Below are 25,494 nucleotides of genomic sequence, written 5' to 3' on the forward strand. Positions count from 1 at the left end.
GGGGGCCCAGTCTTGAGTGGGAAAAAAACTCCATAGCAAAGCACATATACATATTACAACATACAACTGGAGACTTGCAACAGAGGGGAGGGAGTGGGGGCTATGGTGGCAGGCTGCAGCTCTTCAAGCTCTGCCCAGCCGTCCAGCACACCTAAGGGATTCGCGTCAAGGGCGTTGGATGGGAGGCGGGTTATGTGTGTGGCGTATATTTTTCGTGAATGGTGTGTGTAAGCCTCTGTTCCGCGGCCTTGGTGTTCTTGCAGCCGCCAGTCAGTCCAAAGTCAACAACAACAGGTGTGTGTCCATGGGAGACAAGAAGGGAGTTTGTTGTGTCTTCGCCGCACTGATGCTTTTATGACGTCATGAAAACCTTAAACTATCAGTAGAGTACTGCTTATCATTTATTACTCTTTAAAAAAAAAAATCGACAGACTGATCGTTGACGATGGGCAAAATGGAAAGAATCAGATTTGACTATGAAAATCCTCAGTGACAGACAGTCCTAAATTTTGCTCACATTTTAGTGAGACACCACACTTTATAAAGTCATGAATAAAGCCAACTTTCCAACATAGGGCACCTTTAAGTGCATCTGTCGGTAGAAGTATGCTTCTGTTCAGACACTCAGGCCATGACAAAGCACGGCCGTTTGACAACCTGAGATGAGAACAAGCTCACATTATAAAAAATGGTCCTCTGGGTGGAACACAAATGACACTTGATCATGTCCTGCCCTTGCCCGCGGCGTTCCAGCTTTGATTGAGTGTCCGCGCAGTGTCCGTGAATGTTTGAATTAAAGCCACAGACACCCTATGCCCTTCACAGGGCCAAAAGCCGCTCTGTCCCTGCAGGAAAATGCGGCTGCAGAGCAGTTTTATGGCCGATATTGTGGGAGGGTTGGTGGTAACACATCATTGTGAGGAGCATGATGGAGTGCAGTGACGTGGACATCCACAAGAACTCATTTTCTACCAGGCTGTAAATTTCCTCTGGAAGGGAAGAGGAGGCCTTGGGGGAGAGGAACTGGGAGCATTCATTAGATTCATACACAAAGTCAACCGAACATTTGTTTGACCTGATTGTAGTTGTACACTAATACATGTATTTAAATTCATGTGTGTGTCCTTGGCAGCCGTGGCCCTCATTTTGCTGTGCAGGCATTGAACAGTCCACACTGCATTATAATGGATCTGACTGCTGAATGGTTAATAGTTGAATGCTAAGACTCTCTCGTGTCTTTCCTTTCTTTACCTTTGTTGTGCTCTATTTTGCAGGCGTTCACAACTTTTTGTGTGTGTGTGTGTGTGTGTGTGTGTGTGTGTGTGTGTGTGTGTGTGTGTGTGTGCGTCTCACGGGGAAAAAAGCCATATAATTAACTCAATATTCTTTCTTTCTTTTAGTTTATTTCAAACATGAACACACTTACAGCATAATACACCACACAATCAATTTCATATCATTTCTCTTTACATCATGTCCGAGAATCAGAATCAGAATAGTTTTATTGCCGTTGTTTGAGAACGGGTTCACAAACTAGGAATTTTTCTTGGTGCAACATAAAACACATATTTGGTAATAAAAAGAGCTGTAACTGAGCTATCAGATCATGTAATAGACTTAGAAGGAATTCAAGGAGCTGCTGTTTGGAGTTATTGTTCATTTGCCTGATGGCCGAGGGGAAAAAACTGTTCAGGTGGCGGGAGGTGCGGGCCTGGATGGAGCGTAGTCTCCTGCCTGAGGGGAGAGGGGAGAATAGTTTGTGTCCAGGGTGAGAAGAGAAGGAGTATGAAGAAGCAAAGCTTATTTAATCCTATCCCTTTCCCACTTCAGAGCGTTTACAAATATATACATCATTTACTGACCTTTTTATAGTAAAATGACATCCGTGAATGAGTAATACAACAGTTTTGTAATATGTAGTTAATTTTGGTCAGTCATTATTAACATACTGAGATGAAGAATATCTTATTTTTAATAAGGTTGAAAGTATTTCTCATAATTCTTCTTCTTTGTACTTTGTAAGCACTATTAATTTGAACAACCTCTTAAACTGGATCATATCAGTACAATGTTTAACTTCTTTACTTCATCCATTCCATTATTTAATTCCACATACTGATGTGCTAAAGCAGGGGTCACCAACGCGGTGCTCACGGGCACCAGGTAGCCCGTAAGGACCAGATGAGTAGCCCGCTGGCCTGTTCTAAAAAAATAGTTCAAATAGCAGCACTTACCAGTGAGCTGCCTCTATTTTTTAAATTTTATTTATTTACTAGCAAGCTGGTCTCGCTTTGCTCGACATTTTTAATTCTAAGAGAGACAAAACTCAAAGAGAATGTGAAAATCCAAGAAAATATTTTAAAGACTTGGTCTTCACTTGTTTAAATAAATTCATAAATTTTTTTACTTTGCTTCTTATAACTTTCAGAAAGACAATTTTAGAGAAAAAATTATTTTAGGATTTTTAAACACATATACCTTTTTATCTTTTAAATTCCTTCCTCTTCTTTCCTGACAATTTAAATCAATGTTCAAGTAAATTAATTGTTTTTATTGTAAAGAATAATAAATAAATGTTAATTTAATTCTTCATTTTAGCTTCTGTTTTTTCGACAAAGAATATTTGTGAAATATTTCTTCAAACTTATTATGATTAAAATTTAAAAAAAATATTCTGGCAAATCTAGAAAATCTGTAGAATCAAATTTAAATCTTATTTCAAAGTCTTTTGAATTTCTTTTAAAAATTTTGTTCTGGAAAATCTAGAAGAAATAATGATTTGTCTTTGTTAGAAATATAGCTTGGTCCAATTTGTTATATATTCTAACAAAGTGTAGATTGGATTTTAACCTATTTAAAACATGTCATCAAAATTCTAAAATTAATCTTAATCAGGAAAAATTACTAATATGTTCCATAAATTATTTTTTTAATTTTTTCAAAAAGATTCGAATTAGCTAGTTTTTCTCTTCTTTTTTTCGGTTGAATTTAGAATTTTAAAGAGTCGAAATTGAAGATAAACTATGTTTCAAAATTTAATTGTCATTTTTTTCGTGTTTTCTCCTCTTTTAAACTGTTCAATTAAGTGTAAATATCATTAATTATTAATAATAACATGGAGTTAAAGGTAAATTGAGCAAATTGGCTATTTCTGGCAATTTATTTAAGTGTGTATCAAACTGGTAGCCCTTCGCATTAATCACTACCCAAGAAGTAGCTCTTGCTTTCAAAAAGGTTGGTGACCCCTGTGCTAAAGGTTCTAAGTGTTGTACGTGCATACAAATGTTTTAAATTAGATTTTCCTCTAAGGTTATATTGCTCCTCTTTAGTTGAAGAATTGTTGTACATTCTTTGTTAGAAGGTTATAGTTTGCTTTGTACATCATTTTAGCTGTTTGCAATTTTACCAAATCATCGAACTTTAATAGTTTTGACTCAATAAATAAAGGGTGTGTATGTTCTCTATATCCAACATTATGTCTAATTGATCTTTTTTGTAACACGGTTAGCGAATGCAGCGCACATTTGTAGCTATTTATACTTTAATCCATCTTTAAAATGATCAATAATTGTATTTTGTTTGGCCTTTCGATTTAATGCCGCTATCCATCACCCACATGTCTTTGACTGATAATGAACAACTACTGATTTTTTCCGAGGTCAAAGGTCAGAGTTCAGACATTTGGGCTGACAGATGACCGACCTGGAACCTCATTTCTGTTGTAGATAGTCTTTGCCATTGATTTCCTATGTATTCCCGATCACATGATTAAGAAATCACTGAGGGACAAGCGGTAGAAAATGGATGGTCAATGACTGACCCTTTACATTTAAGCTCCTGGCTTGAGGTCATGTGACAAATCCACTAGAGACATTTTCCAGTAAAGATGATTGAAGGTAATTGGGACTTTAAGGATCAATAAACATGTTAAAATCTGACATCCATCCTTCTCCTATATTGTCCTTTTTTCGGGTCATGAGGGAGCTGGAGCCTATTCCAGCTGACTTGGGCAACAAAGCACATGTAGACAAACAGCCATTCGAACTTCTGGACAATTTAGAGCAGGGGTGTCCAAAGTGTGGCCCGGGGGGCTATTTGTGGCCCCCAGCTAATGTTTTAATGACCCGCAGCACATTTTACAAATACTTAAAAAACTTTAAATAGCAAACAGGTCAAATGTTATGAGAAAAAGTTGCAATGTTGACTCTAATAACACAAAGCTTTTTTTTTTTAACTGTCATTTATGAAAAATAAGAATCAATGTTGTTATGATTTATTGACCTATTCAAGGCTCCAATTACTTCACTTTAAATATTCCACTTTGAAATATTTCCTGGGAACAATATTGCTTATGTTGTGCGTTTGCCAGTAAAAAAACATTTTATTTGACAAAAATGGCATTAAACAATCAAAACATCCACCCATCCATCCATTTTCTACCGCTTGTCCCACTCGGGGTCGCGGGGGTGCTGGAGCCCATGAAAAAAATTATAAAAACGTATTAATACATTTAAAGTTATTTTAGAAACTTATGCATGACCTGTTTGAGGCTCCAATCACTTCACATCAAATATTCCACTTGAAAATATTTTTTGTGGGGAAAATACTGCATATTATGTTTTTGCCAACAAAAACGGAGTTTTGATAAAAAACGACATAAAACATAGAAGAAAAAACAACTTTATATTGACATAGACCTGAAGTTAATCTTGAGATTTAAGCTTTGAATGAAAAAAATAGTAACACATGACTTGAAGAAAGCACTAAAGGTTAAGTTATTATATATATATATATATATATATATATATATATATATATATATATATATATATATATATATATATATATATATATATATATATATATATATATATATATATATATACTGTATTTTCCGGACTATAAGGCGCACTTCAAATACTTTCATTTTCTCATAACTCGACAGTGCCTAATGTACGGAATAATTTTGGTTGTGCTTACCGACCTCGAAGCTATTTTATTTGGTACATGATGAAATTATAAGTTTGACCAGTAGATGGCAGTCACACATAAGAGATACGTGTAGACTGAAATATTACTCAAGTAAACAACACAAAAATTGTATATGTTCCATTGAAAATATAGAAAATTACACACGGCGCTCAAAAATCTATCAACATGTTTTAGTACGACTTTGGTAAGCTATGAAGCTGCACCGCTTGACGGATTGTACTGTGCTTCAACATACCAGTATTATTATGGTGTGTATAAGGTAAGACATATTATCTGCCGTTTTGTTCCGCAATATTATGCAAAAGCAACTTTCTTTACCTTCTGGTAGCTGCTGATCTGTATTTGGGATCTGCATAAGTCCTGAAAATTTGTGCGCCTCCGCCTTTGTAGTCCGTGCCGACCTTGTAGTCGATACGGTCTTCTTTTTCTCTATCTTCTTGTTATGGGACATTCATCCTCCACTGTTGCCATTTCTAATATAAAGTAGTGTAAAGTTCTTACTTATATCTGTCAGTAAACTCGCCATGAAAGTGCTAAAACATACCGGTGTAGTGAGTTGACATTATTCACCCAAGGAACTTTAGTTATTAGAGAGTTTTCACGGGACACATGTCCGGCGTTGTTATTGCACTAGTGAGCCACGGATGAGGAGATGCAATGGACGATCCGTGACCCCGGTAATCGTACATACTGTATGCGCCTGAGACACGGTTAGCTCGACATGTACCGTAATTTCCGGACTATAAGCCGCTACTTTTTCCCCTGGTTCTGGTCCCTGCGGCTTATACAAGGGTGCGGCTTATATACGGCCTGTTCTTCTCCGACACCGACGAAGAGGATTTGGGTGGTTTTAGTACGCAGGAGGAAGACGATGACACAATGATTAAAGACTGACTTTTCATATACCGGTAGGCTGGTTATTTTGATAACGTACAGGCGAGCACTTTGTATTACTTTGCACCGTTGTATTATTTGTACTCTGCACGAATGCTGTTCGCCATGTCAAAGATGTGAAAGTTTGATTGAATGATTGAAAGATTTATAGTTAATAAATGGGACGCTTTGCGTTCCCAAACAGTCATCTCTGTCCCGACAATCCCCTCCGTGGTAGCAGGAACCCCTATATACTACGCTAATTACACATCAAAACCCTGCGGCTTATAGTCGGGTACGGCTTATATATGGAGCAATCTGTATTTTACCCTAAATTTAGCTGGTGCGGCTTATAGTCAGGTGCGGCTTATAGTCCGGAAATGACGGTATATTGCATCTCAGTTTAATGCGCCACACGTCTCCTCTATGCTGAAGCAACATCGACGGTCTCGTCAGGGGGGGGGGGGGGGCCGTCCCACCTGCTGGGAACTATGAATTCCAGATGAAATAGAGCATGGAGAAGGAAAAAAGGAAAGCCACTTGATTTGAAATGCAACAAAGTCAAGCATGCCGCAGGGGAGTGGAGTCGTCTCCGCATGAATTTGGTGTGAAATGATCCATTTTGGGTTGCCTGTTCTGGAGTGACAGGATCAATGGAAGACGTGACGTTGCTGTTGTTGACACCGCGGGAAGTCGTCTTTACCATTCCTCTTTTTCTACGCTGTCTGCCAAGCCGAGTGAGGATTTGACAGAGCCGATTGTCGGCAGTGTTTGTACTATTTACTTCCACCTCACCTTATCTCCACAGTTATTGCTCTGACGAGGGAGTTCTCATAACTCTCTCTGACCCGTGTTAACAAGCAGGTAATGGGCCAAGTAACTTCCAAATGCTGCTCTGTTGAGCTTCATTAAATCGACATGCCCTCCGAGGGCCTTTCTCTATTAATTTCATGGCACCGAGGAAGGACTGAATGTTGTTCCAGGAGGTCATTTGCACCTGCTCAAGAATGTCCGATCATCATGACCGTGTTGCACTACAAAAACATCAATCTCAGCAAGACAAATATGCGAGGCAGGTTTTCCAGTGAAGGCCGCATACAGAAACATTTAAGGATATTGTAAATTAAAGCAGTGTTTTTCAACCTTTTTCGTGCCGATGAAGCACATTTTTTTAATAAAGAAAATACGGAGGCACACCACCAGCAGAAAACGTTAAAAAAAAATGAAACTCCACCAGGTTGTCGTGCCTTATTTTGAGTTTGTTGTTGTTTTCCTGTGTGTAGTGCTTTAGTTTCTGTCTTGCGCTTTTATTTTGGTGGCCCTTCCTGTTTTGTTGGTGTTTTCCTGTAGCAGCTTCACGTCTTCCTTTGAGTGCTATTGCCTGATCTGCTATCTATTGGCAAACAGGACTATTTCAGTTGTGCGGACGCTTTCCTTCTTTGTGGGGACATTGTTGATTGTCATGTCATGTACAGATGTACTTTGTGGACGCCATCTCTGTTCCACACGCTGTAAGTCTTTGCTGTTGTCCAGCATTCTGTTTTTGTTGACTTTGTAGCCAGTTCCGTTTTACTTTCGTTTTGCATAGCCATCCCTATGCTTCATTGCCTTTTCCTTTCCGTTTTGTTCATTTTTGGTTTAAGCGTTACATACCTTTTTACCTGCACGCCGTCTCCCGCTGTGCTCTGCATGTTGGGATCACGACAAAACATCCTCAATGCCTTCCGACTTCTACAAAGCAATGAACCACCTGCTGCCACCTACTGATATGGAGTACTACATGGTTACCTTGCCAAGAACTATACGGCACAGACACTTGACAACGTCACATTATTTGCAGATTATAATTATTGATTTGCCAAAAATATTTTTTTGGACCAATTAGTTGAAGTGGTGTGCCGTGGGACAGTGGTTGAAAAACACTGAATTAAAGACACTAAAACCAACACGATAGATTAATCATTATACCTAAATATATTTTTATTACAATTTCTTACTAATATGTTATCCCGCCAACTAATCATCTTCCCAAAATACTCTTTTCTTTTTGAGGAAGCTTGGTAGACTTGGTGTTGTTTTGTTTTTATTCCTGCAATTTTGTTCACTGTTTACACTAAAATATGTATTTTTTACCCGCGTTTTGGCTGTTTTCTCTTTTAAATGAAAATAACTTTAATAATTATTTGAGCAGCACAGTTACAGTATATAGTTGTAACAAGGAATGACATAACACGTAATATCGTGACATGAGGACAACCTGTACATAAATTAATTATAAAATATATTTGACTGTATATACACACAAAAAAAGCACATGCTCTTAGAATAATTATGTACAAGTTATCACACAACTATTATGCTTAAAGGCCGTTGCTATAGTTATTATCAACTGTGCTGAAGTTGTACTTTTCTATCTATGCAAAGGGACAACTTGCAATCTTGGATTGCGAGTCGTCTCGTATCAGTGTTTGTGTCCAGACCCAAGGGTGAACATCGAGTACCGTGACACAGACAAAGCAGAGACAGGGCGATATCACGAGTGTCAGCACATTTCCATTTCTGAATAATCATATATTGTGTCTAACTGGGGCTGCTGAAACTACCCCCCTTCCTTCAGAAGCAGCCTCAGTGATGGAACCAGGGACCTCCCGAATAAATAGTGGAGCACGTGGGCTGTGCCTTAGAGCGTAGGTTGGAACTGTAACTGAGTGTACAGCCCAATACGTCTCTCCTCATGAGCCAAATTGAACTCTGTCTCTGCATGATTCCTTGCTTCTTGTCTGTTTAATAGATGCCAACAGTGTTTGAACCTGGCACATGCACAACTACAAGAAGCAATTTTGATGAAAAAAAATTGCGTTTGAATGCTGAAAAGCTGAAGCTGAGCTAAAATACTAAAAGGTAGCACGCTAGCCATATTGCGCCAGCTAAAAAAAAAAATTCAACTTTTAGATTTACACCTGCAAAATAAGCTACACAAGCTAGTATGAAACATCATCATGCTGACAGTTGGCGTGCTTCAAGCACCAGAATATATGACTCTGAGGCTTAAGCATCAAAAACATGCTAAAAAAAAACAACATGCTAATTTTAGCATGCTAGTAATTGACTTAATGTTAGCGTTCACTTCGAATGGGGAAAAATGTCATAAAAATGTGGAATTTTTGGAAAATAAAAAATGTTAGCACGCATTAGTCAAACATTTTAAAAGTGGATTGGCTAAAATCGGGTGAAACATGTGGAAAAAGAATAATATATAGTATGAAATAATAATTTAAATACAGTACTGCTTGCTTTCCAGCATTTACACAATCAATGATATATGCTTGTGTTTGAGCTAGTGAGTCAAAACTACTACTTAAAGCAGACCTGGGCAAAATACCACCAGATTGTCAATCCAGTCCGCCGGACGTTCTACATCATTTTTTTATATCTTTAACGTCAAAACTGTAGCCACCATTCTAATGTGCAGTGCTGTTTTAAAACGACTATAAGTCTTGAACTATAGAAAGTATTTCAATGGATGTAATCTGTGTTCAGTGGCCTAGTGGTTAGAGTGTCCGCCCTGAGATCGGTAGGTCGTGAGTTCAAACCCCGGCCGAGTCCTACCAAAGAGTATAAAAAATGGGAGCCATTACCTCCCTGCTTGACACTCAGCATCAAGGGTTGGAATTGGGGGTTAAATCACCAAAAATGATTCCCGGGCGTGTCTACCGCTGCTGCTCACTGCTCCCTCACCTCCCAGGGGGTGATCAAGAGAATAATTTCGCCACACTTAGTGTGTGTGTGTGACAATCATTGGTACTTGAACTTGAACTTTTGAGGGTTATAAAAGTGGGTGGGGTGTGTTTTCAGAGCAGCCATCCCAAAAGGTGTGTCAGAAACAGATGAGGCAGCATATTTTTACGTGACAATATATCATATTGTAGGTGTTTTATTTTACACTTTGCATTCATATTTTGCTGTTTGTTACATTTGTGTTGTGTTTTGCTTGATTGTAAAAGATACACAACTACAGAGGAGCTGGTCTCGGAAGTAAAAGAGTATGTTGTTAATATTCAGTGTTTTATTGTTCATAGTTAATATTGTAAATCCCACTTTCTTTATTTTCATGTATGTTTTGGGTGTCCCATTCAGTAAAAAACTGTAAAATTCCATTCCGTTTTTTTGAGGTGATCTGTTTTTAGAACTCTATCGGACATTGTGACTTTTGGTATTAGTGTTCTTGGGAAGAAAGGGAGCCAAACACACATACTGTACAGCAGGTTTTTACAGCTAAATGTGTATATATCATTTATACACATACACATTGGCCCCCCAGACACATTTTTCTCTCAATGTGGCCCCCGAGTCAAAATATTTGCCCAGCTCTGGCTTAAAGGAATAAATCACTTGCATAAATGAGATTTTTGGCCAACCATTGTCAAATTGGTGAATACGATTCCTGCGGTTTTGATACGAGTTCAGTTTAGAATGGAAAATGTGAATGAAACGACCTGACTGGGATGTCAGCTCTCACACTGCCAAGATTTCTCCTTTGTTTGGTTTTGGTGCCACAACCACAGATGGTCCACAACATTCAACGATAAATTGTGTTTTGTTTTCAGGAAATTCAATCCAAATACATGTGAATGATCATTTTGACTTCTGGGATATGATAATGAACATTAAAGTTCAAGCTCAAGATGATCTCCTGCTGGTCCCACTATGGACTGGACTCTCACTATTATGTTAGATCCACTATGGACTGGACTCTCACACTATTATGTTAGATCCACTATGGACTGGACTCTCACTATTATGTTAGATCCACTATGGACTGGACTCTTACACTATTATGTTAGATCCACTATGGACTGGACTCTTACACTATTATGTTAGATCCACTATGGACTGGACTCTCACACTATTATGTTAGATCCACTATAGACTGGACCCTCACTATTATGTTAGATCTACTATGGACTGGACTCTCACACTATAATGTTAGATCCACTATGGACTGGACTCTCACTATTATGTTAGATCTACTATGGACTGGACTCTCACACTATTATGTTAGATCCACTATGGACTGGACTCTCACTATTATGTTAGATCTACTATGGACTGGACTCTCACACTATTATGTTAGATCCACTATAGACTGGACCCTCACTATTATGTTAGATCTACTATGGACTGGACTCTCACACTATAATGTTAGATCCACTATGGACTGGACTCTCACTATTATGTTAGATCCACTATGGACTGGACTCTCACACTATTATGTTAGATCCACTATAGACTGGACCCTCACTATTATGTTAGATCTACTATGGACTGGACTCTCACACTATAATGTTAGATCCACTATGGACTGGACTCTCACTATTATGTTAGATCTACTATGGACTGGACTCTCACACTATTATGTTAGATCCACTATGGACTGGACTCTCACTATTATGTTAGATCCACTATGGACTGGACTCTCACACTATTATGTTAGATCCACTATGGACTGGACTCTCACTATTATGTTAGATCCACTATGGACTGGACTCTTATACTATTATGTTAGATCCACTATGGACTGGACTCTTACACTATTATGTTAGATCCACTATGGACTGGACTCTTACACTATTATGTTAGATCCACTATGGACTGGACTCTCACACTATTATGTTAGATCCACTATAGACTGGACCCTCACTATTATGTTAGATCTACTATGGACTGGACTCTCACACTATAATGTTAGATCCACTATGGACTGGACTCTCACTATTATGTTAGATCTACTATGGACTGGACTCTCACACTATTATGTTAGATCCACTATGGACTGGACTCTCACACTATTATGTTAGATCCACTATGGACTGGACTCTCACACTATTATGTTAGATCCACTATGGACTGGACTCTCACTATTATGTTAGATCCACTATAGACTGGACCCTCACTATTATGTTAGATCCACTATGGACTGGACTCTCACAATATTATGTTAGATCCACTATGGACTGGACCCTCACACTATTATGTTAGATCCACTATGGACTGGACTCTCACTATCATGTTAGATCCACTATGGACTGGACTCTCACACTATTATGTTAGATCCACTATGGACTGGACCCTCACACTATTATGTTAGATCCACTATGGACTGGACTCTCACTATTATGTTAGATCCACTATGGACTGGACTCTCACACTATTATGTTAGATCCACTATGGACTGGACTCTCACTATTATGTTAGATCCAATATGGACTGGACTCTCACACTATTATGTTAGATCCACTATGGACTGGACTCTCACACTATTATGTTAGATCCACTATGGACTGGACCCTCACACTATTATGTTAGATCCACTATGGACTGGACCCTCACACTATTATGTTAGATCCACTATGGACTGGACCCTCACACTATTATGTTAGATCCACTATGGACTGGACCCTCACACTATTATGTTAGATCCACTATGGACTGGACCCTCACAATATTATGTTAGATCCACTATAGACTGGACCCTCACACTATTATGTTAGATCCACTATGGACTGGACCCTCACAATATTATGCTAGATCCACTATAGACTGGACCCTCACAATATTATGCTAGATCCACTATAGACTGGACTCTCACACTATTATGCTAGATCCACTCGACGTCCATTGCACCGGTCGCCAGGGGGGTGGGGTGTCACCACATCTGCGGTCCCCTCCAAGGTTTCTCATTGTCATCCCATTGGGTTGAGTTTTTCCTTGCCCTGATGTGGGATCTGAGCCGAGGATGTCATTGTGGCTTCTGCAGCCCTTTGAGACACTCGTGATTTAGGGCTATATAGGTAAACATTGATTGATTGATAAAGTAGAGTTGTGATGATTTGCGAGCCACTGAAGCGAATTGCTTTCCCCAATTGAACGTATTTAAGTAAAAAAATAATCCTTTTAAGTACTGCACCATTGGGTGTGCATGTGTGCACATTATTGTGTGAATGCTCCAAAACATTCACACATGCTTTTCTACACCAAAATTCATCTATTTATTCAACTTCTTCTTCTTCTTCTCCAGATTTTGGTGCGCTCTACCTTCCACATTTTCACCCGAGTCAAACCGTTTCAACTTCAAATTGTTCAGCCTATTCGGGAATCACGGGCTTTCCCTGGACAAATTCCAAAAATTCCCAGATTTCCAGGTTTTCCGGGACATTTTTCTCATTCAAAATGAATTCGCCATTTATTAAACTTCCGCCATTTCCACATTTTTCAACCGATCCAAACCATTCCACCTTCAACACATTCAACTGATCCCGGAAATTCAAAGTACCCTTTTTCCAAGCTCAAAAAAATTCCAGGATTTTCCGGAATTCCTGGTTTTCCAAAACCTTATTTCCACCCTTTTTTCTGGCGACTACTCCTCCCACATTTTTCAACCCACTTCAACCGTTTCACCATCAAAACATTCCTCTTTAATCAGGACAAAAACCAAAGTAGTTTTTTGACCTGAAAAAATTCCTGGTTTTCCCAAAATTCCAGGAATTCCGTAATACCATTTCTCAATTCAACATGTTACTACTTCAACATTTCTCCACCGATTTGAAAAACTTCAACACCAACCATTTCAACTCATTCAGACCATTCAAGTGTTTTACCATTTTCAAGAAAATTCCCGCTTTTACCGAAATTCCCAATTTTTGGGGATATTCTCATTAAAACCAATGGGGTTCAAAATTCCACCATTCCCACATTCAGGCAAAACTGGACAATCATGCTTGCCTAGTGGTGAGATGGGTAGGTCGTGAGTTCAAACCCCGGCCGAGTCATACCAAAGACTATAAAAATGGGAGCCATTACCTCCCTGCTTGGCACTCAGCATCAAGGGTTGGAATTGGGGGTTAAATCACCAAAAATTATTCTCGGGCGCGGCCACCGCCGCTGCTCACTGCTCCCCTCACCTCCCAGGGGGTGATCAAGGGTGATGGGTCAAATGCAGAGAATAATTTCGCCACTCCTAGTGTGTGTGTGACAATCATTGGCACTTTAACTTTAAAATTAACATACTGTACATTACCTTTTGCATTATATTCATTTATATTATTATGTATTGTCTAACTTGTACTTTATTTGTATTAAATGTCATTGCTTGAAATAAATGAATTAATGAAAATGAAAAAATTATTCAAACTGTTCCAACTTCAAATTATTCAGCCTGTTCAAAATGTGCACTTCTTCAACAATTTGAAAAAATTCCCGGATTTCCAAGAATTCCCAGTTTTCGGGGACATTGTCCCCATTCTAAATGAATTATCCATTTTTTTTAAACTTCCACAATTCGCACATTTTTCAACCTATTCAAACCACTCCAACATCAACACGTTCCACTCATCCAACTAACACTTTCCCATGTTCCAAACCAAATTCCGTTTCTCCTGGAAATTCAAACTCCTCAACATTCAAACCATCCAAACATTGAAACTATTCTTGCATTCATATTACATTCTATCAGCATTTCAGTTCAACTTCAGCATTCACCATCTAGTTCAGGGGTCGGCAACCCGCGGCTCCGGAGCCGCATGCGGCTCTTTGACCACTCTGATGCGGCTCAGCTGCATACTTGCCGACCCCCCCCCGATTTTCCCAGGAAATTTATGGATCTCAGTGCCTCTCCTAGATAACTCCCAGGGATATTATAATCCTATTTTCACTCTAATTACTAAATTAAGGGAGTGCCCTAATTGCACTGTAGTAATTGTTCTCTATAGCATTTACAAACAGTGTGCCAGCCTGGATACATGTTGTTTGTAGCTCTTACTTGCACACGTAGGAGACAGCAAAGCATACTTAGTCATCAGCCACACAGCTTACACTGACGGTAGCCGTATCAAACAACTTTAACATTGTTACGTTACAAATATGCGCCACACTTTGAACCCACACCACCACATAACGTAACAGTGTTAAAGTTGTTTTATAAGGCTACCGTCAGTGTAAGCTGTGTGGCTGTTGAACTAGTACGCCTTGCTGTCACTTACGTGAGCAAGCTGAAGCTGCATTCTACATGTGGTCGAGCAGGTACACTGTTTGGGCAGGCTGTAGAGAGCGCCAAAAGCAGTGCCATCACGCCCTGATATTCGGGAGTCTCCCGGAAAAAATGAGAGGGTTGGCAAGTATGACGCTATCAAGCGCCATTCAGTCAAAACTCGCGGGCCGCACCAACATCAAATTTCCACATTAAAGTGCGTGCCGGTGCATGTGTCTGAGACCCCTGGTTAACATAGCACAAAGCATTTAAGCTTTGTATGCAATGTTTTTCATTTAAAAACATTTTTTGTGGCTCCCATTATTTTCTTTAATTTGTGAAACTTGCCAAAATGGCTCTTTGAGTGGTAAAGGTTGCCGACCCCTGAGTTAGTTCCTTATATGTTGTCGTCAAGTAGCTATGTTTAACTGCATGTGTAGCTTGAGGTTAAATCAGCTGTCGGCCGTGAGTAGACCTAGTAAATGTGTGTGTGTGCGCGTGTGTGCGTGCGCGTGTGTGTGTGTGTGTGTGCGTGTGTGTGCGTGTGTGTGTGTGCGTGTGTGTGTGTGCTGTCAAAGTGGCTCCTGGGGGATGCTCATGGCCAACAGCAACATGTAATCTAACATGGAAGACATGGCTGGTAATTACCCACACCAGACCCTTTTGGGAGCTTTTTGAGTGACAGGCTGTCCATCTGCATACATGTTAGAGCTCATATTTGGCTGGAAGTGTGCGTGTGTTTGTGAGCACGTGTGTATGTGTCGGCTATTTCCCAGGTTTAATATTCAGTATGTAGATGTGAAAGAAGGCTGTGGGCTTTGAAGACAAGGTCATTGAAAACCGGTCGGTTTCGTCTAAACCAAACCTTTTTTTTTTTTCTTTTTTTTTTGCCCGTATCCTTTTTCAGCATGTTCCGCGTATCCTCTTTTATCACGTTTCTCTTTTCGTCGCTGAGGTTCTCCTTGAGTCTAATGAGAAGGAAGAGGATGACACTTATTTTCACAAGATGAATGATTCCTCGTTGAGGGACAAGGAGGAAACATTTAGGCCCCTAATTGCTTTTTTCTCCCCAACCAAACTCCAATTAACATTTAAATGTTCAATAAGTATTGTGTGTGTGTGTGTGTGTGTGTGTGTGTGTGTGTGTGTGTGTGTGTGTGTGTGTGTGTGTGTGTGTGTGTTCTTGTATTTCTACCCTTCTTGAGACATCAGCAATGAAAAGTACCTTCCATATGAGGATCGGTGAACAAGTTAGGACATAAATCATGGTCCCAATATGGAAAATCATTACAAACCAAAAATTCGACAACATTTTTTTTTTACTAAAAGCTTACCTTTTTTATATTTGCATAGTATGTATATATTATTAATGTTGTAAATACAAATCTTTATATATCTATATCTATATGGTCCTAAAGAGGTAGGCATTTTTTGGAGGTCTCAAGAAGGTAACAAATACAAGAATGTGTTTTTGTGTGTGTTCTTGTATTTCTACCCTTCTTATGAAATCAACAAGGAAAAGTACCTTCCATATGAGAAATGGTAGTCAACATATGAAATAACAAGTGTATGTAAAAATTTGAAGTGCTCCCCCTCTGGCCAACATATGTAATAACAAGTGTGTGTAAGGAATTGAAATGCCCTCCCTTTGGCCAAAATTAATTATAAAAAATAAATAAATATGTATATAGAGACATACTGTAATAACTTGAAGTAAATAATGAAGATTAAAAAACAATTACAAACTAAAAAATTCAAAAAACAACCTAAAAGCTTACCTTTTTTATAATTGCATAGTATGTATCAAATCAAATCAAATCAACTTTATTTATAAAGCACATTTAAGATTTACCTCAGGGGTAGCCAAAGTGCTGTACAATGGGCAGGTCAAAAGATAACAAGAGAACCAAGCAAACACAACACAAAACAAACAGAGCCTGATAAAAAATATATTATTATTATTATATTATTAATGTCATAAATACAAATGTTTATATATCTAGAAAGGGTGGACCTAAAGAGTTAGGCATTTTTCACAGGTCTCAAGAAGGTAACAAATACAAGAATGTGTGTGTGTGTGTGTGTGTGTGTGTGTGTGTGTGTGTGTGTTCTTGTATTTCCACCCTTCTTGAGACATCAACAAGGAAAAGTACCTTCCATATGAGGACCGGTGAACAAGTTAGGACATAAATCAGGGTCCCAATACGGAAAACCATTGCATCTAATCGATAATGTCTCATTTGCAACCCTGGTGGTGAAATCTATCAACATTAGGGTGGTCCCAAAAAGGAGGGATTTTTAAATTGACTGTGAGTCGGTTTTAAAAGTGCTCCCCCTCTGGTCAACATAACATAACATAACATAACAAGTGTGTGTAAGGAATTGAAATGCGCCCCCTTTGGCCAAAATGTATTAAAAAAAATATATATATATGTATATAGAGACATACTATAATAACTTGAAGTAAATAACGGAGATTAAAAAACAATTACGAACAAAATTAAATAAAAATAAAATTGTGTGTCGGTTTTAAAAGTGCTCCCCCTCTGGTCAACATAACATAACATAACATAACATAACATAACAAGTGTCTGTAAGGAATTGAAATGCGCCCCCTTTGGTCAAAATGTATTTAAAAAAATAAATAAATATGTATATAGAGACATACTATAATAACTTGAAGTAAATAATGAAGATTAAAAAACAATTACGAACAAAAAAAAAATAAAACAAATTGTGTGTCGGTTTTAAAAGTGCTCCCCCTCTGGTCAACATATGAAATAACAAGTGTGTGTTAAAATGTTCTGTGATGAGGTGGCGACTTGTCCAGGGTGTACCCCGCCTTCCGCACGAATGCAGCTGAGATAGGCTCCAGCAAACCCTAGCGACCCCGAAAGGGACAAGCGGTAGTAAATGGATGGATGGTGTTAAAATGTTAAGTGCTCCCCCTCTGGCCAACATATGTAATAACAAGTGTGTGTGTAAGAAATTGAAATGCGCCCCCTTTGGCCAAAATTATATGTAAATATGTACATAGAGACATACTGTAATAACTTGAAGTAAATAATGCAGATTAAAAACCAATTACAAACAAAAAAATACAAATACAAATTAACTGAAAGATTATCTTTTTTATATTTGCATAGTATGTATATATTATTAATGTTGTAAATACAAATCTTTATATATCTAGAAAGGGTGGTCCTAAAGAGGTAGGCATTTTTCGGAGGTCTCCAGAAGGTAACAAATACAAAAAAGTGTGTGTGTGTGTGTTTGTGTGTGTGTGTGTGTGTAATGAGGGAAACGTAAAGAGGCATGTCGGAGTGTGACAGCAGGGCAGACGCCAGCGTCACGCCATAACAATCACACACGCGCACACCTACACACACACACACACACGCGCACACCTACACACACGCACACACACACACACACACACACACACACACACACACACTAGATGCATTATTTTTCTGTTGGCATGATATCAATGCGCTACCACACAGGGGTGTAACGGTACATCATTATCCCCAATTCATGTTCACGGTTCGTTTCATTTCCAGTACAGTAATGGAACAAAATGCAAAACATAAAGCCGTTAAGCTTTTGTGTAAACAGCATTAACATTGAATGCCATTAACAGCAGTGGCTGTAGGCAACCTCCTGATTTGTATGAACTTCACCTAATAACATTAGCCATGTGTGTAGCACCAAATTACACAAGACTCCTACAGGATAAACCCAACATCCTCCTAAAAATGCATTAAAAAAAATATATATATATATATATATATATAATGATAAATGGGTTATACTTGTATAGCGCTTTTCTACCTTCAAGGTACTCAAAGCGCTTTGACACTATTTCCACATTCACCCATTCACACACACATTCACACACTGATGGAGGGAGCTGCCATGCAAGGCGCTAACCAGCAGCCATCAGGAGCAAGGGTGAAGTGTCTTGCCCAAGGACACAACGAACGTGACTAGGATGGTAGAAGGTGGGGATTGAACCCCAGTAACCAGCAACACTCCGATTGCTGGCACGGCCACTCTACCAACTTTATATATATATATATATATATATATATATATATATATATATATATATTTTCTTTATTTTCATGACTATTTACATTGTAGATTGTCACTGAAGGCATCAAAACTATGACACCTGTGAAGTGAAAACACTTTCAGGGGACTACCTCTTGAAGCTCATCGAGAGAGAATACCAAGAGTGTGCAAAATAGTAATCAATGAATGAATGAATGAAATAAGTTTATTTCGGCCATATAATCAACCCTCAACCAATAACCATTTTGTGTGACAGTACAGTACAAATTATACATATATAACAATCATACACATTTACACACAAAAAGAAAAGAAAAGAAAACGCATGACTGAAAAAGGAATAGGCTGAAGCCGAGGCTTATATTTGCCTATCCTATACCTTCACTGAAAATAAGATTACCTGGAACATCAACATTAAAAAGAAAAGAAAAAAAAATCAATGGGATGAAAGTAATCGTTGCTATATTTTATAATTTTCAATTATTTCACCCTTCAATGTTTTCTTAAACCTTAACAAAGTACAAGTCTTCAGCTCATCACTGAGCTTGTTCCACCACTTAACTCCTAAAACTGAAATACATTTGTATTTTATATTCCTTCTGGCTTTACATATTTCAAAAACCAATATCCCCCGTGAATTAGAGTTTTCTCCTCTTAATTGAAATAACCTAAGAATACAAGCTGGAAGGCTGTTGTTCTTTACTCCAAACATCATTTCCATTGTTTTTAAAAGCACAATATCTGAACATTTTAACACATTAGAACTTATAAATAATGGATTGGTATGTTCATAGTAGCACGCTTTGTGTATTATTCTAATGACCCTTTTTCGAAGTTGAATTATTGGGTCTATGTTTGTTTTATAAACATTTCCCCAAACTTCAACACAATATGTGTTCATTCATAGTTTTGATGCCTTCAGTGACAATGTACAATGTAAATAGTCATGAAAATAAAGAAAACGCATTGAATGAGGTGTATATCCCTACATTGGTTCCTCACTCGCCTCCCTCCCACAGAGTTGATGATTCGACTGCAAGGTTGATAGTCCAACGAGACTCCACCAAATCGTCGACTGGTCCACTATTCTTAGTACTTTATCACTTGTCAATCATTGATCATATTCATGCATCTTTCAGCTGTGCAGGTTGTGTTCGGGTGACGTGTGTGTTTGCAACCACGTGTTTTTGTATGCTTGTCCTCCGGCACTTAACAAGCCATGTTAAGTGGACCCGAGCTAAGTCCGTGTTTGGTAAATATTTAAGGGGCTTGCTCCTACATTACCAACTGCTGTCATCTTTTATTCATAGATACCAAACTCAAATTAGTTTTCAAAGAATTCTGAAATATGAGTATAATTAAGTCTGTCCCCCCCCCTGCTTTGCACCGGCACAAAAGCTATTACTAAATAATGAAGAGGCTGTATTCATTATTTATGAGTAGAAATATACGTATGCATAAAAGGTCTGCATGCTGGGGCAGGTGTACATGTTGCAGAATTCCATACAGAATATTTGTAGCGCTGGATGGTGAAATATGAGCGCTAACTAAATTGGACTGTATCCGGTTTTCACAGCTAAGTAACCACGAAGGGGGAAAATCTCCGTTTCTGAAGTTTCTCGTCTGGCCATGTGACTGACGAATGGAACACAACAATGTTGCAGCCAGAACACAAAACAGATGGCCTCAAAAGAATGGTTATGGTTTTAATGTACAGCACAGGCCAAAAGTTTGGACACACCTTCTCATTTCAATGTGTTTTCTTTATTTTCATGACTATTTACATTGTAGATTGTCACTGAAGGCATCAAAACTATGAATGAACACATGTGGAGTTATGTACTTAACAAAAAAAGGTGAAATAACTGAAAACATGTTTTATATTCTAGTTTCTTCAAAATAGCCACCCTTTGCTCTGATCACTATTATGTTAGATTCACTATGGACTGGACTCTCAGTCCATAGTGGATCTAACATAATAGTGAGAGTCCAGTCCATAGTGGATCTAACATAACAGTGTGAGAGTCCAGTCCATAGTGGATCTAACATAATAGTGAGAGTCCAGTCCATAGTGGATCTAACATAATAGTGAGAGTCCAGTCCATAGTGGATCTAGAATAATAGTGAGATTCCAGTCCATAGTGGATCTAGCATAATATTGTGAGAGTCCAGTCCATAGTGGATCTAACATAATAGTGAGATTCCAGTCCATAGTGGATCTAGCATAATATTGTGAGAGTCCAGTCCATAGTGGATCTAACATAATAGTGAGATTCCAGTCCATAGTGGATCTAGCATAATATTGTGAGAGTCCAGTCCATAGTGGATCTAACATAATAGTGAGAGTCCAGTCCATAATGGATCTAGCATAATATAGCGCTTTGAGTACCTTGAAGGTAGAAAAGCGCTATACAAGTATAACCCATTTATTATTTATTTACTATGTTAGATCCACTATGGACTGGACTCTCACAATATTATGTTAGATCCACTATGGACTGGACTCTCACAATATTATGCTAGATCCACTATGGACTGGACTCTCACACTATTATGTTAGATCCACTATGGACTGGACTCTCACACTATTATATTAGATCCACTATGGACTGGACTCTCACACTATTATGTTAGATCCACTATGGACTGGACTCTCACAATAGTATGTTAGATCCACTATGGACTGGACTCTCACACTATTATGTTAGATCCACTATGGACTGGACTCTCACACTATTATGTTAGATCCACTATGGACTGGACTCTCACAATATTATGCTAGATCCACTATGGACTGGACTCTCACACTATTATGTTAGATCCACTATGGACTGGACTCTCACACTATTATGTTAGATCCACTATGGACTGGACTCTCACACTATTATGTTAGATCCACTATGGACTGGACTCTCACACTATTATGTTAGATCCACTATGGACTGGACTCTCACACTATTATGTTAGATCCACTATGGACTGGACTCTCACAATATTATGTTAGATCCACTATGGACTGGACTCTCACACTATTATGTTAGATCCACTATGGACTGGACTCTCACACTATTATGTTAGATCCACTATGGACTGGACTCTCACAATATTATGCTAGATCCACTATGGACTGGACTCTCACACTATTATGTTAGATCCACTATGGACTGGACTCTCACACTATTATGTTAGATCCACTATGGACTGGACTCTCACACTATTATGTTAGATCCACTATGGACTGGACTCTCACAATATTATGCTAGATCCACTATGGACTGGACTCTCACACTATTATGTTAGATCCACTATGGACTGGACTCTCACACTATTATGTTAGATCCACTATGGACTGGACTCTCACACTATTATGTTAGATCCACTATGGACTGGACTCTCACACTATTATGTTAGATCCACTATGGACTGGACTCTCACAATATTATGCTAGATCCACTATGGACTGGACTCTCACTATTATGTTAGATCTACTATGGACTGGACTCTCACAATATTATGCTAGATCCACTATGGACTGGACTCTCACTATTATGTTAGATCCACTATGGACTGGACTCTCACTATTATGTTAGATCCACTATGGACTGGACTCTCACTATTATGTTAGATCTACTATGGACTGGACTCTCACTATTATGTTAGATCCACTATGGACTGGACTCTCACACTATTATGTTAGATCCACTATGGACTGGACTCTCACTATTATGTTAGATCCACTATGGACTGGACTCTCACTATTATGTTAGATCCACTATGGACTGGACTCTCACAATATTATGCTAGATCCACTATGGACTGGACTCTCACTATTATGTTAGATCCACTATGGACTCTCACACTATTATGTTAGATCCACTATGGACTGGACTCTCACTATTATGTTAGATCCACTATGGACTGGACTCTCACTGGAGTTTTTACTTGCCCTTATGTGGGCTCTGAACCGAGGATGTCGTTGTGGCTTGTGCAGCCCTTTGAGACACTTGTGATTTAGGGCTATATAAATAAACATTGATTGATTGATTGATTACTTTTTTGCACACTCTTGGCATTCTCTCGATGAGCTTCAAGAAGTAGTCACCTGAAATGGTTTTCACTTCACAGGTGTGCCTTATCAGTGTTGATCAGTCCATCTTAGATGAGCTCGGGCCCAGCGAAGCTGGCGACATTTCTGGGTGTTGTTGATAAATGGCTTTAGCTTTGCATAGTAGTTTAAACTTGCACTTACAGATGTAGCGACAAACTGTAGTTACTGACAGTGGTTTTCTGAAGTGTCCCTGAGCCCATGTGGTGATATCCTTTACACATTGATGTTGGTTGTTGATGCAGCAGCGCCTGAGGGATCAAAGGTCACGGGCATTCAATGTCGGTTTTCAGCCTTGCCGCTTACGTGCAGTGATTTCTCCAGATTGTCTGAACCTTTTGATGATATTACGAACCGTAGATGGTGAAATCCCTAAATTCCTTGCAATAGCTGGTTGAGAAATGTTGTTCTTAAACAATTTGCTCTGGCATTTGTTGACAAAGTGGTGACCCTCGCCCCATCCTTGTTTGTGAACGACTGAGCATTTCATGGAAGCTGCTTTTATACCCAATCATGGCACCCACCTGTTCCCAATTAGCCTGTTCACCTGTGGGATGTTCCAAATAAGTCTTTGATGAGCATTCCTCAACTTTATCACTCTTTTTTGCCACTTGTGCCAGCTTTTTTGAAACATGTTGCAGGCATCAAATTCCAAGTGAGCTAATAATTGCAAAAAATAACAACGTTAATCTTGTCTTTGCTGTCTATTCAATTGAATATAAGTTGAAAAGGATTAGCAAATCATTATATTCAGTTTTTATTTACCATTTACACAACGTGACAACTTCAATTGTTTTGGGTTTTGTATTTAGTAGCATATAGCACTCTTCAACTATTTTTGTGTGTTACGTTTTAGGACATTGAATTTTACGATTAATTTGGCCAAGCAGCAGAATTTGGAAATGAGTTATATTTGACACAACTGACTTTCAACAGGCCTATAATTATAAATAACTTTATATCGTTCGTGGCTACAGTGCAGTGGAGCGTGCATCAGGATCTGAGCACGTATGTAGAAAGAGCTCACATGCTCATATACACTAAATAATGCACTTGGTGTGTGCAGTAGGAAATTCATGCCATACATGCACATCATCGTTCTTTGTCATGCAACAACATGTGCAGGGAAATGAAAGACTTTTAACTTCTACACTCATTCATTCTTTATCACTACAAAAATAATGGCATGACCTTGATGACCAACGAAGGAATAAAAGTGTGTAAATGTTGCCACTAAGAAGGACTGTTATGTACACTACCGTTCAAAAGTTTGGGGTCACCCAAACAATTTAGTGGAATAGCCTTAATTTCTAAGAACAAGAATAGACTGTGGAGTTTCAGTTGAAAGTTGTCTTTTTCTGGCCATTTTGAGTGTTTAATTGACCCCACAAATGTGATGCTCCAGAAACTCAATCTGCTCAAAGGAAGGTCAGTTTTGTAGCTTCTGTAACAAACTAAAGTGTTTTCAGATGTGTGAACATGATTGCACAAGGCTTTTCTAATCATCAATTAGCCTTCTGAGCCAATGAGCAAACACATTGTACCATTAGAACTAGGGATGTCCGATAATGACTTTTTGCCGATATCCGATATCCCGATATTGTCCAACTCTTTAATTACCGATATCAACCGATACCGATATCAACCGATATAAACAGTCGTGGAATTAACACATTATTATGCCTAATTTGGACAACCAGGTATGGTGAAGATAAGGTACTTTTAAAAAAAAATTATAAAATAAAATAAGATAAATAAATTAAAAACATTTTCTTGAATAAAAAAGAAAGTACAACAATATAAAAACAGTTACATACTAGTAATGAATGACAATTTGTAAAATGAACTGTTAAAGGTTAGTACTATTAGTGGAGCAGCAGCACGCACAATCATGTGTGCTTACGGACTGTATCCCTTGCAGACTGTATTGATATATATTGATATATAATGTAGGAAGCAGAATATTAATAACAGAAAGAAACAACCCTTTTGTGTGAATGAGTGTAAATGGGGGAGGGAGGTTTTTTGGGTTGGTGCACTAATTGTAAGTGTATCTTGTGTTTTTTATGTGGATTTAATAAAAAATAAAAAAAATAAAAACGATACCGATAATAAAAAAAAACTATACCGATAATTTCCGATATTACATTTTAACGCATATATCGGCCGATAATATTGGCAGGCCGATATTATCGGACATCTCTAATTAGAACACTGGAGTGATAGTTGCTGGAAATGGGCCTCTATACACCTATGTAGATATTGCACCAAAAAGCAGACATTTGCAGCTAGAATAGTCATTTACCACATTAGCAATGTATAGAGTGTATTTCTTTCAAGTTAAGACTACCGTATTTCCTTGAATTGGCGCAGGGAATATAGTATTCGCACGTCTAGAATTACTGCCGGGTCAAACTCGTTT

General features: G+C 38.4%; 1 protein-coding gene and 1 long non-coding RNA gene across 8 annotated transcripts in view; one reads left to right on the forward strand and one right to left on the reverse strand.

Annotated features, from left to right (window-relative positions):
• Positions 1 to 25,494, reverse strand: part of LOC133641699 (uncharacterized) — a 526,583-nt gene that overhangs the window by 261,260 nt on the left and 239,829 nt on the right. The gene's annotated exons all lie outside the window — the stretch shown is intronic.
• reln (reelin) overlaps positions 1 to 25,494 on the forward strand; it is a 391,417-nt gene that overhangs the window by 183,747 nt on the left and 182,176 nt on the right. The window lies entirely within an intron of this gene.

The sequence above is a fragment of the Entelurus aequoreus genome, linkage group LG24 (assembly GCF_033978785.1).
Source record: "Entelurus aequoreus isolate RoL-2023_Sb linkage group LG24, RoL_Eaeq_v1.1, whole genome shotgun sequence".
NCBI lineage: Eukaryota > Metazoa > Chordata > Actinopteri > Syngnathiformes > Syngnathidae > Entelurus > Entelurus aequoreus.